The 12021-nt window shown below is 41.8% G+C and overlaps 1 protein-coding gene across 5 annotated transcripts in view; it reads left to right on the forward strand.

The window, feature by feature from the left end:
• Positions 1-12021, forward strand: part of LOC143369376 (KICSTOR complex protein SZT2) — a 391751-nt gene that overhangs the window by 162679 nt on the left and 217051 nt on the right. The window lies entirely within an intron of this gene.

The following is a 12021-nucleotide window of genomic DNA, read 5'->3' on the forward strand; positions in this document are numbered from 1 at the left end:
GCTAGGAAGTCGCGACGGACCAGAGGACCGTCTAGATACCGGGACCACGTCTCCGCGCAGATTCCGCGAAGCGCGCTCGGCCGATAGTAATTCGTAAGAAGGGTAACTCCGTCCGACACACAGGAAACGGCCTAGCCGGGAGAGCCCTTGCGCGTCAATCGAGACCGACGTAGGACCGCGTAGAAGTACGTTAGAGACAGTGCGGTACGACGGGCTCTAGGCCACCGACATCCGAGAGCACAGCGAGCGACCACGACTTACCCGTGGGTCAGCGACACTGCGAGCGACCGAAACACGAGACGGCAAGCGTGCCGCAAGACACCCGAGCGACACAGCGAGCGACAGCCGAGGCGAAGCGCTGTCTCGAGGTAGAGTCATTTAACTTCTGTAACAATATATGTAGCCTTATCGTTTCTCCACCTTATCCCCTGAACTTTATTCTTTCAACCCCTTTTCACCTTCCTTATCTGCGGTAAGTATAGTCAAGGTGGGCCTTAGCCCTTCAATAGAGCAAGAACCCGGTAAATCATTCCAACCGCTCGGGGTGATTTACAGGAAGTCCTATATCGGGACATATCAGTCGTGATCCAGATGGTCGAGATCATGACTCCCCTTAGTGGTTTGTGATAAGCGAAAGGATTTTAGGGCGTTTTCCGTTCGCAGACTCGGGCTCGAAAAACGGTTGAGAGCGGCGTATGGGAAAATTGCACATACGTAACATCATCAAGGTTTTTGATCCCAGCTGTGCTGATCTAGCCAAAGCAGAAATTGAAGCTGATTTACGTCGACTTATACACTGGTCAGACTCTCATGGTCTCCAGCTAAATCCTACGAAAACCACTGTCCTTGTTGCTGGTTCTCCTATCTTCCTCAGTAACCTGTCCTTTTTTGACATATCCTTTGTCTCCTCTGTCCTTGGTGTACAACCTGTATTAAAAAACTTAGGTGTGACCTTTGATCCTCATTGGTGTTTTGACCGTCATGTTGCTGTGTTGTGTCGATCTGCCCAGATCTAACCCAGACCTTTACCCTTCACGTCGTATATTGTCTACTAACACGAAGCTCTTGTTGTGTCAAGCCTTAATCATTTCCATCTTTGATTATGCTGATGTAGTGTATGGTCCGTGTCTCTCCTCTTCACTTTTGTCTGTTGTCCAACGTGTGCAGAACTCATGCCTCCGTTTCTCTTATAATGTTCGTAAGTGCGACCACATAACACCTTCTTTCCAACGATCTGGCTGACTAAAGATGAAGCAGAGATGGAAAATCCATCTCTGCTGTCTTGTCTATAAGATACTTGCAACAGGTACGCCGAGGTATCTGTATGATCTGAATTCACTGCGTCCTTCTCCTACATATCTTCCTATTATTATAATCTCATTCCGTTTAATATACGTTCTCTGTCATCGTTTGCTTCCTTTAAGCTGAGTGCTCGTTCTTTCATCCTCTCACGGTTCCATATGTAAATGGCTTTTTCTTATTCTTATCTTGTTCTAGTTATTTTATTTTATTGTATTTAATGCTAGTCTATTTGTTTTCCTTCCTTTCCTTTTATCTCCCAAAAACTTTTTAGGCTAGGTTGTAGAGCAGCAGTTAATGCTGAACCTCGCCTACTCGCCATTGTAATTTTAATTGTAATGGTGCAATAAAGTCATTTATTATTATTATATTATTATTATTATTATTATTATTATGTAAGCGGCCGACTCGCGCTTGCCAAGCCGACTCGCCGAGTCTGGGCGAGCCGAGCCGACTCGCCGTCTGACTACACCTGAAGACTGAGCTTTTCAATAAACAATTTCGCTAAAGGTACACATACGGACGTACATATTGCGGTCAAAAATCCACAAAAGAAGAAGCAATGTGTACATATTTTGTATTCAACAAGTAACTACATACGCTCAACATCGAATCGCAAAGTATCGATGACTGTTGCTAATTTTAAATATATCTTCTACATCACAAAAATAAAATCTGAATTACAGTTTTTATCCATTGAATACTACGTACAACGATTGAAATAATCACAACTGCATTATAAAGGAAGCATATCTAACAAAACGCGTATACTGGTTTGAACGTTTGATACTAACAAAACATATAGTTTGTATAACATATATAACGAAATTTGAAATTCCTACATTTCGTCTCATCGGCACGAAAGTTGCAGGAACGTGCTGCTGACATTTTTCACATGAAAATGAGTCCAAACACGGTATACATCGGATTATTAATACATTAAATAATAATGAACATACGAATTGGAAAAAAATGAGTGGGACAAGAGGGGTAAAGTAATGACATGCGTTGCGGTGCGCATAGCATAGAATATGTGTACGTAAAGTATCAAAGATAGCTGTTGATATACATATTTGAAGAATATGAATAATATTGTATAGTGTATTATATGCAACAAAATACTGTGCTACTACTACTACATCACAAACTGTAACTGCATACAAATCTGTACCATAAAACATAACTTACATTTCTCGACGTTTTTTATTTTTTGATAAACGCTTCGCAGATAACTTGGGCTGCTTCGCTTTTGCATCACCCTTCAAATAGCGATTGTTCCTTGCATCTGCGGCTTCCTTCTTTTATTCCATGGCAATGGAATGATCACACACACTTATCAACACTACAGTAACGAACCACGCAGGAATGGAACAATTCACAAATTATGAATATTCCATATGCATCAATATCTGAACAGTAAATAAAACCCCGATTGCTTTCTGCGTCTTCACCGTAGTGCAAACGGCAGAAAACTGATCAGCTAGCATTGTCGCTGCATTAGTTACAGATGCTGAGAAGCAGAACAAAAGATAGTGTGAAAAGGACGGGTATATGCGTTCTATTCCTCTCTTTCCCATTAGGATTGGTGTATGCTGATGCATTTACACAGAGTATGTACTTCCGGGAATACTTTTGAATTGCAGAAATGTACCCAAGAAAGAATTTTGGATTATCCGATGCATATACTTTTGACGTATCACCTTTGCGCATTTGAACTTTTACGCGGGCCGAGATGTGTCGCTCGGTCCTTGGTGCAAGTGAAATACAAAATATTGAGTGAGTGAGAAGGACAGTTTGGGTCCAGCCCAGCGGTTTCAGGAAAGAATCGCACGTTATGTAGTAGGATCACCTACAGGAGTGGTGGTAATGTATGCGTGAACTGCGCCAGCAATTGTTTTCTGGTAACGCTGGCTCTTGAGGCCAACAAAGCCTCGATCGACATAAACACAAGTGACTGTCGAGCAGTAAAGATCGTAAGTACCTTCACGCTTACTACCCCTGTCTTTTTCACTATACGTGCCGGTTATTATGACAGTGGTCGAAACTCAAATTTTTCGTTTACATTTTGCTTATTTTTTACGTATTATATCAACATGATACATAATAAACGCGAAGTTCAATTTCTTTTTTTTTCGACTGACGCCATTTTCATACTAACACACTTCTACATTTTACTTCCAACCCAAGACTGTATTTAGACATATTCCGGGTGAAGTTTCATTACCGTCATAGTATTGTTGTAATTTTTTGTGCAAAATCTATCGTGTCAACTGTAATTGTTTGAGTGTCCGCGTATTTCTCAAGTTGCGTATCGACATTGCGAGGCTGTTTCGCGAGGCACATCTCGCGGAGTGGAGAATCTGGAGACTACCATACATGATTACTTTACGAGGCATCAGCCGTCGATTTTTCGACGTGCTCAAAGGTACCTCGCGGCCCCAAGATTAAAAATCGCATGGCTCGGGCGACGCAAATATCATGCTGCAGGTAGCGCGAGACTGTCGTACGAGACTGCCTCGCAAAGTGATCATGATCGAAGTAATCTCCAGACTCTCCACTCCGCGAAGCGTGCCTCGCGCGGCAGCCTCGCAAGTGATCATGATCGATGTAGTCTCCAGACTCTCCACTCCACGAAGCGTGCTCGCAATGTCGATACGCAGCTTCACGCTCAGAGATTCGTGTATTCATTCTGACGTAGAATAAGAAAGTTATGTTATAATTTACCCGCGAAATATCTAGAAAAGGTATATACATTCGGGTGCAATACGGGCTTTCTTTAGTTGAAACAGAAGACAAGTGATGAAAATTAAACAGTTTCTAAACATCACAAGTGGAAAAATCGGAAATTTTAAAATCACAAATGTTGGACATTTGAAAATACAGATATTTTGAAACTTGATAACCTCACAATTACAAATTTTGGAAATGTTTGAATTTCAAAGCTTTCGAACTTGGAAATTCCAGCATTTAGAAATCTGAAGATTCTTCTCCTGCGCTAAAGCTTGGCTAAAGGAAGCCTATATAGTACCCGAATGTACTAACTTGATAACCGAATACTCTTCTACTGCACTTTTAAATCCATTTTAATTACGTTCAATAGTTTCACTGTTTCTTCGATTCGTTTTTAGATGGCAAGCAATGCAGACCACAAAAAGAAGAGCAATCTCGAGACAGAAAAGGAACGGACTCCGTCCTGAAGCCGGAGACCTTCAACTAGCGAGCGGACTTCGTCCCGACAACGGAGTTAGTGAAACAGCGGGCGGACTCCGTCCCGACAACGGAGTTCGTCAAACAGCAGGCGGACTCCGTCTCGACAATGGAGTTCGTCAAACAGCGGGCGGACTCCATCCCGACAACGGAGTTCGTCAACCAGCAGGCAGACTCCGCCCTCCAATAACTGGAGGGAAATAGCAAAAGTGCGACGTAACGATCGCTCACATTCTGATGAAAGTGTGAAAACGTCTAGACATTATTGCAGTAATTAACATAAGATTTATGATTATTTTTATATTACAGAACAGAGAGCTCAAAAAAGAGCTGAAAAAATTAAAGTATGGAGGGCAAAAAGGTGGGAGAGGAGGAAGAGGAGGAAGAGGAGGAAGAGGAGGAAGAGGAGGAAGAGTGACAAATTTTTTTTATATGTAATTATGTACTTACTGTTTTTTTTTTAAATTATAAATACCTACATATATGATTCTCCACTACACTACGAATAAATATGTGAAAATTATTCATGGCCGACGGATGAATTCCTAATGATTAAATGAATTCAATTATACCGCTTCAAGTAGTATAATAAAAATTAGCTCGATTTATTTTTATTCGTGACGAATAAAGATAGTCTCTTTTATTCGATACGTTATTTAAATAATTTTTTATTTAAATAATTTTTTATTTAAATAATGCCCTTCTCTGACATTTTGTCATATAATTGAGGCAGTGATAGCAACAACGGACTAATCCACATTTTTTTCGAAATTGAGTTAACAGCAATAACGTATTCCAATAGGCTCTACTAGTCACATAATATAGGAACAAATTTTTTTTAATGTGGGTTAGTTCGTCATTGCTCTCACTGCCTCAATTATAACATAAATTCGATAGCGATTTCAAGTGATGTATGTATGTGTTACGGTAAAAGCATTAATTTAGTATATGTATTACAGTTCCTAGCAGTTCCTAGTCAATGTGTGCCTAAACTGCATATAAAGTTGGGCAAAATGTAATTAGATTACATTTTACCCAATTCTAGCATATAACCTAACCTACAATCGTACGTCAATGCATAAATTGACTGCATCATGCATTTTACTGTGAGTGACAAGTATCCACCTAACGCTTCAGTTTTGCTATGATTCCACGTTGGCAGTCTTCCCGAGTAGACCAGAGCGGGCTGCATTGAACCTTCCTCCTTCGAATGAGACCTCACCCAGCCTAAAATCTGCTCATATAAGGACAAACAACATAATTTCCCGAACCCATGTTTCGGGCCAGATTGTGTCGGTATACAGCGCGCTGAATTATCCGTGTCTACCCCCTTAATATTATTTAATACATTTTTTGTTTGTATAAATAGCCAGTGTTACAATTGACGCAATTTTTTGTATCATTAGTTTTGTAAAGTTAAATATAGCACATTAATAAATTTACGATAGTTTTTTTTCTTCATCTGCGCACGCGCGTATACTTGGCGCACTCTTCTGTACTTTTTTTAAAAAATGGTAATTTTGTGGGAAATTCATCAATAAACATACATTTTGTAGTTAATGGGAAACTAATAAAATTAATGAATAGCGTGGGAACTACTGTAGATTTTAAAGTATTACGAATATCTTTCACAAAAGATTGTAAAGTATCAAAGGAGATGTGTTTTCAGCGTACTTTCATCACTAATGTGACCTACTCTACCTTGCAAGCAGTCCGCCGTAATTTTCTTAATTCTTAATGCTATGTCTTTTCACTAATTTTGTCGCTTTACCTTATTTGACAAATTTTCAGAAACTTGTGCGAAATATGATGCTTCTTTGTCTATGTATCCTTCTCTGGACAACCTCCAAACCTGTGCACCCCCTTCATTTCTATCCAAGCTTGTGCGTCCCCTTCATTTCTATAAGCTTTACATAAAAATTGTATTAAAAATTTTTGGCGACTTACCTTGTTAATTGGGAAAATAATTTAGTGTCATATATGGTGTAAAACCTTGTGACATTTCAAAATGTTCACAACGTACTTTATTTCACACTTGGCAGGTTATGATTCAATTGATTGACACTAGCTAGGTTACGTTACTAGCGACCTGAACGCGGCTGCTTTTTGTCTTTTTCGTGCTGCGTGATTTGACGGTGCATTTCCTCACCCTTTCATGTTCCCCTCTTGCCTACACTTGACGACGACGATTCTTAATCTTAAGAACATAAAATTCACCAAAATTGGAACTTCGCATTGAAATATCTCAGCTCATAAGGCACGTAGGAATAAAACGAAGACACTTTTCTTGTGTAAATCAAACGCACGCTATACATTAAGACCATTCAAAATCTAATCGGATCAACCATTATTCAGATTCGATAATCGAAGGGTTCTTGATAGCGGGTCGTTGCGCAATATAGACACTGTGCTGTGTGTTTCGCGCTGCGCATGATCTTGGCGCGAGACACTACCGTGTCTCTTGATATAGCACATTAATAAATTTACGACAGTTTCTTTTTGTTCGTCTACACGCGCGCATATACTTGGCGCACTTTTTTGTATTTTTTTTTTAAGAAGGTAATTTTGTGGATATACATATATTACCTTAAGAGTTAAAATAAATTCTAAGGAAGCTGCGGCGTATAGAAGTTGTAAGAGACTAAAATCTGTGGTTTACGAGGTAGAGTATATGGCGCACAAGAAACTGGGTAAATGCACGAAAAAGTTGTGTTTATTTTGTTAGTGGTTTTTGAGCTTGCTGAATCCGAATCCGACTCAGAATTTGTAAAATTAATTGGTTTAAATAATTTGTTAAGACAATTTTTTGCACAATTACATATCTTCTAAAAAGTGGCTGCAAAATCGTATTCTAAAGGAAATATATATGCACAATTCTGAAAAAAATGTGCACATATTTAATTAATTATTTATTGCTACAATTATAAATAATATACACAGTTTATTTGTCACAACAGATACTATGGGGCATATAATACACTGGGCCACTGCACGTATCAATTGTACATATTTTTTTGTAGAACTTTGTTCGCTGATACTGAAACTGGCTTCAGAATTGCAAAATTTATTTGTTAAAACAATACATTTAAACAAATTATATTGTAAAATTAAGTTGATATGTAACTAGGGATTTTTGCACTATACACTACTCTTTCCACAGACGATACTGTCTATTTTATTTTCGCGATACAATTGCCCGTGTCTTTCGCAAGGATTCTCTCATGAGACTGCCGGTTCGGAGCTCTCGAACGCTCCAGATTTCTAAGCGCTCCTATATCGGAGCCAGCGATTGGATAGTCGCCGCGGTGAGGATTCGAAATCCCCAGTCGGGTTCAAAGATAAGCATATCGCCGAGCCTCGAGAACTCCATGCGACAGTCAAGCGTGTAGTGGGGATCGTATCGGTGTCGCCCATCTCCGACAGTTTCATTTTTGAACATACCGCCCGGCTTCGTCCAGTATGGACGAACGTAATTCTGGTTTAGGAATTTTTACAAGTTATAGTTTAGTCTTGTGTTGGGACTAGACAAATCTTTCATATACGTCATTACAGAGTGGTAGCGCCGTGCATAGTGTCACTACGCCGACGTAATCATCGCTGCCGGGGTGGACTGCAGTGATTCGTGCCAGTGGCCATCTAGTGCGTGGTAGAGGTTCGTGCATCAGGAAACAAAGATCGCCCACCTTGACGTTGGGAGAAGTGGTCCGCCATTTGTTGCGGACCTGCAGCATCTGAAGATACTCTTGCGACCAACGTCGCCACAAGTGATCGCGCATCTGAATTAACAGCTGCCAATGAGAAAGTCGTCCAGGATTCTCTGAAGTCAGCAAGGGTTCCGGTATAGCTACCAAAGGTCCCCCAATTAAAAAATGCCCGGGCGTTATCGTTTCCAAATCCCCTGGATCGCACGATAACGGTGTGAGTGGCCGGGAGTTCACACATGGAACTTAACCAGTTTGACAGCAGCCCCCAGGTACCGCCAAAATATGCTGCAGCGGGGGGGGGGGGGGGGATTTCCATGTGGTGCCGTCTTGTGCCACTGCTACGACCAATTCCTTGGAATCTGTAGAAGCGACCGCAATGAGCCGGTGCAATTCGTGATCAGCACCGATAAAATTGGTGCCGCAGTCGCTGAGCAAGGTGGCACAGTTACGTCGGCGCCAACTGACCCAACGATATGCTGCAATGAAATCTTCAGTAGTATAATCAGACACTACTTCTAAATGTATAGCATGGGTGACGAGACAGACAAATAATGCAATGTAACCCATTCTTGTTTTGTACCCTCGTCCAGGAGTAGTCTTAATTAAGAAAGGGCCCGCATAATCCACTCCGGTATTTAGGAAGGGCCTAGATCAGTGATGAGCAACTCGCGGCCCGCGAGCCGTTGACCTGCGGGCCGCCTGAACATTTGCATATATCTTTTGAACTGTAAAAGATATCGGAATGAATTTTGCGCCAAAAAATAGGATAAAATTATCCCTTTCTAATGTTGTATAATTCAAATTTGCGTGTGAGCAACTATTCTCGAGAATGAAAATTTTAAAAAGTGATCGTCTTAATCGTGTTACATGGGCCCTTCAGGTCCATCCCGTGCTTGCTGTCCACGCGTCGCTTTTGTTTTGCAAAGGCGATCCAGCGGAATCGCCTCGCGTGAAGCAATCGAGTGGTGCTGAGCCCGTGGCAACAGCGATGGGGACAACGACCGCGTTCGGCCTAAGCCCCCGATTATTTCTCAATAATCGGGGAATTGGTGAAGCAACCGACAGCTGCCGACGGGGCAGTTTTCCCCATTCGTAGGGATCGTTCGAGGTTCGGCCCGCGATCTAGAGCCGCGAAAACAGGATTCTTATTCGAGAGCTCGAGCTAGGAAGTCGCGACGGACCAGAGGACCGTCTAGATACCGCGACCACGTCTCCGCGTAGATTCCGCGAAGCGCGCTCGGCCGATAGTAATTCGTAAGAAGGGTAACTCCGTCCGACATACTGGAAACGGCCTCGTCGGGAGATCCCTTGCGCGGCAATCGAGACCGACATAGGACCGCGTAGAAATACGACGTTTAGAGACAGTGCGGTACGACGGGCACTACGCCACCGACATCCGAGAACACAGCGAGCAACAGCCGAGGCGAAGCGCTGTCTCGAGGTAGAGTAATCTTATTTCTGTAACAACATATTTAGCCTTATCGTTTCTCCATTATATCCCCTGAACTTTATTCTTTCATCCCCTTATCCCCTTCCATATTCCCGGTAAGTATAGTCAAGGTGGGTCTCAGCCCTTCGATAGAGCAAGAACCCGGTAAATCATTCCAATCGCTCGGGGTGATTTACAGGAAGTCCTATCGGGACGTAACAATCGACTCGCTGACAAACGATTAAATAATTGTATTAGAATAGCAGTTTCGAATATCCCACCCAATATTGAGGAGCTCGTTTATGAGAAACAGAAGAAAGCATCTCATTAAGTAAATTTCAATAGTTATTTAATTTCACTTAATTAGAAAAATATACGTACATATACCTGTTTATGTTATAATATGTAGGTAGGTATATATTACTGTGTATATATTACTAATAAACAGTAAATCAAATTTAACAAAACGTTTTAGTGTAAGTCAATGTCAGAAACAATAAATTCATCGCATAAATTAAAATTCTTTGATTAGTATATTTATGTATTTAATATTGCGGCCCGCATAGAGTAGTAGGTTTGCACTTTTGGCCCACTTCGGATCAAAAGTTGCTCACCACTGGTCTAGACGGGGTTACCCGTAACTTAGGCAGATCAGCCATACCTTGTGACATGGCATGCGCTCGCCATCGAAAACAAGTAAGATACTTGTAAATAACCTGGAGCATCAATCGTCGTCCGCAGGGAATCCAATAGTGTTGACGAATGGCAGTGAGGGTTCGTTGGGGTTCATCGTGCAAAGTCATCCAATGGAAATATGATACAAGCAGCGTAGTGAAATGGGCCTTCTCCGGTATAATCAACGGATGTTGTTCCTTATATGACAGGAGAACGTGCTAGAGTCACCCACCAACGCGTAAGAGTCCCTTGCCTTCCAGATATGGACTTAAGGCTATAAGTGGCCCTTTCAAAGTGTTGAATTTTTGCAAGGCGTGGATCTCCTTGTCAAACCATTGTTGCTGGACAAGCCGAATGCAGATAAGCCGAGCGTGATTTAGTTCTTCTGCGGTTCATTTCTCAACAGAAGTTTTAAAATAAATAAAAAAAAATCGGTGACTTATAAAATATACATATGTTTGAGAATCTAGCGATCGAACGCGTTGGATGCCGGAGAAGTTATGTCTGACGGTGAAAAGGTGCACACAATACAGCACTTAAAATGAGTAGTGTCAAGTTTATTAACATGAACGAGTACAGTGAGTTTGCGAAAGTGAGAATGCAGAATGAGTTCTAGTGTCTCGCGATTGTATGAATGCACGAAGATGATAGAATTACTGCACGTTGCACCACCACGTGCGCGTCACCCGCGGCGATCTACAATCAATATGCGAGCGTGAGAGGAGCTGAGCTTGTGCGCGAGAAGAGCGATTTGAGAGTTCAATTCAATAGATGAATCCACCATGAGAGGTGAGCGTTCACAAGGTGAGAAAATGTGGTTCGACGCGCGATACATCTTTTACTACACACCGTGAGAACAAGAGTGAGTGTAAGATGGATGCCCGTTTTCGTTCGAGCGACTTCTCGAACGTTCTAGTAGTTACTCGTCTAGTAGTTCTAGTAATTACGATCAGTTGATCGAAGCGGTGAGCTGATTGGATCATCGGTTGTAGATCCGTCGCGACTTCTGCTCTCAGAGAGGTGCTGCGGTGAGGATGAGTGTGGAAGGTGAGCGGAACTACCACATTCTCAAACAACATATTTGTTTAGTTATTTTCCTATATCTTCTCATATTTTCTCATATGTAATTTTACTATTATACGGCGCACAAGAAACTGGATAAATGCACAAGAAAGTTATATATATTGTTGCGCTGAGGCGTTTTCACCGCAGGTCACTCCGACGCAACGGAGTAGAATAATGATTAGACGGGCGCACACACGACTGAAGTATATTGTTACACAGAGCAATAGTTTACAAAGGTACGACCCGCACGTCCGAACGTAATGGCGTTCGGTACAAGACCGTCTTCTTGTCGGCGTCCCGATTGTCCTCTTGCAATTCGCGCCGTATAGTCTATGTCATAAACCACAGATTTCAGTCTCTTACAATTTCTGTACGCGGTAGCCAGGCCCTCCTTAACCAGTGGGCTAAAAGAGCTATAACCCAAGGGCGCCGGTGATCTAAGGACGCTTAAAAATTAAGTATGTTGGAAAGTTTTTTTTCTTCAATTTTTTATGAGAGGAGAGTCACGACAGTCGTTAAGTCCATAGGATTTGCACCTATTAGGAAGAAGCTGTAGTCTGTACGGTGCATAGAGTTGGTACGTGAAGGGTTAGGGCGCCAAATCTTTTTAGCCCAGTGCGCTCAAATTTGTTAAGACGGCCC

Source organism: Andrena cerasifolii, chromosome 5, assembly GCF_050908995.1.
Source record: "Andrena cerasifolii isolate SP2316 chromosome 5, iyAndCera1_principal, whole genome shotgun sequence".
Classification (NCBI taxonomy): domain Eukaryota; kingdom Metazoa; phylum Arthropoda; class Insecta; order Hymenoptera; family Andrenidae; genus Andrena; species Andrena cerasifolii.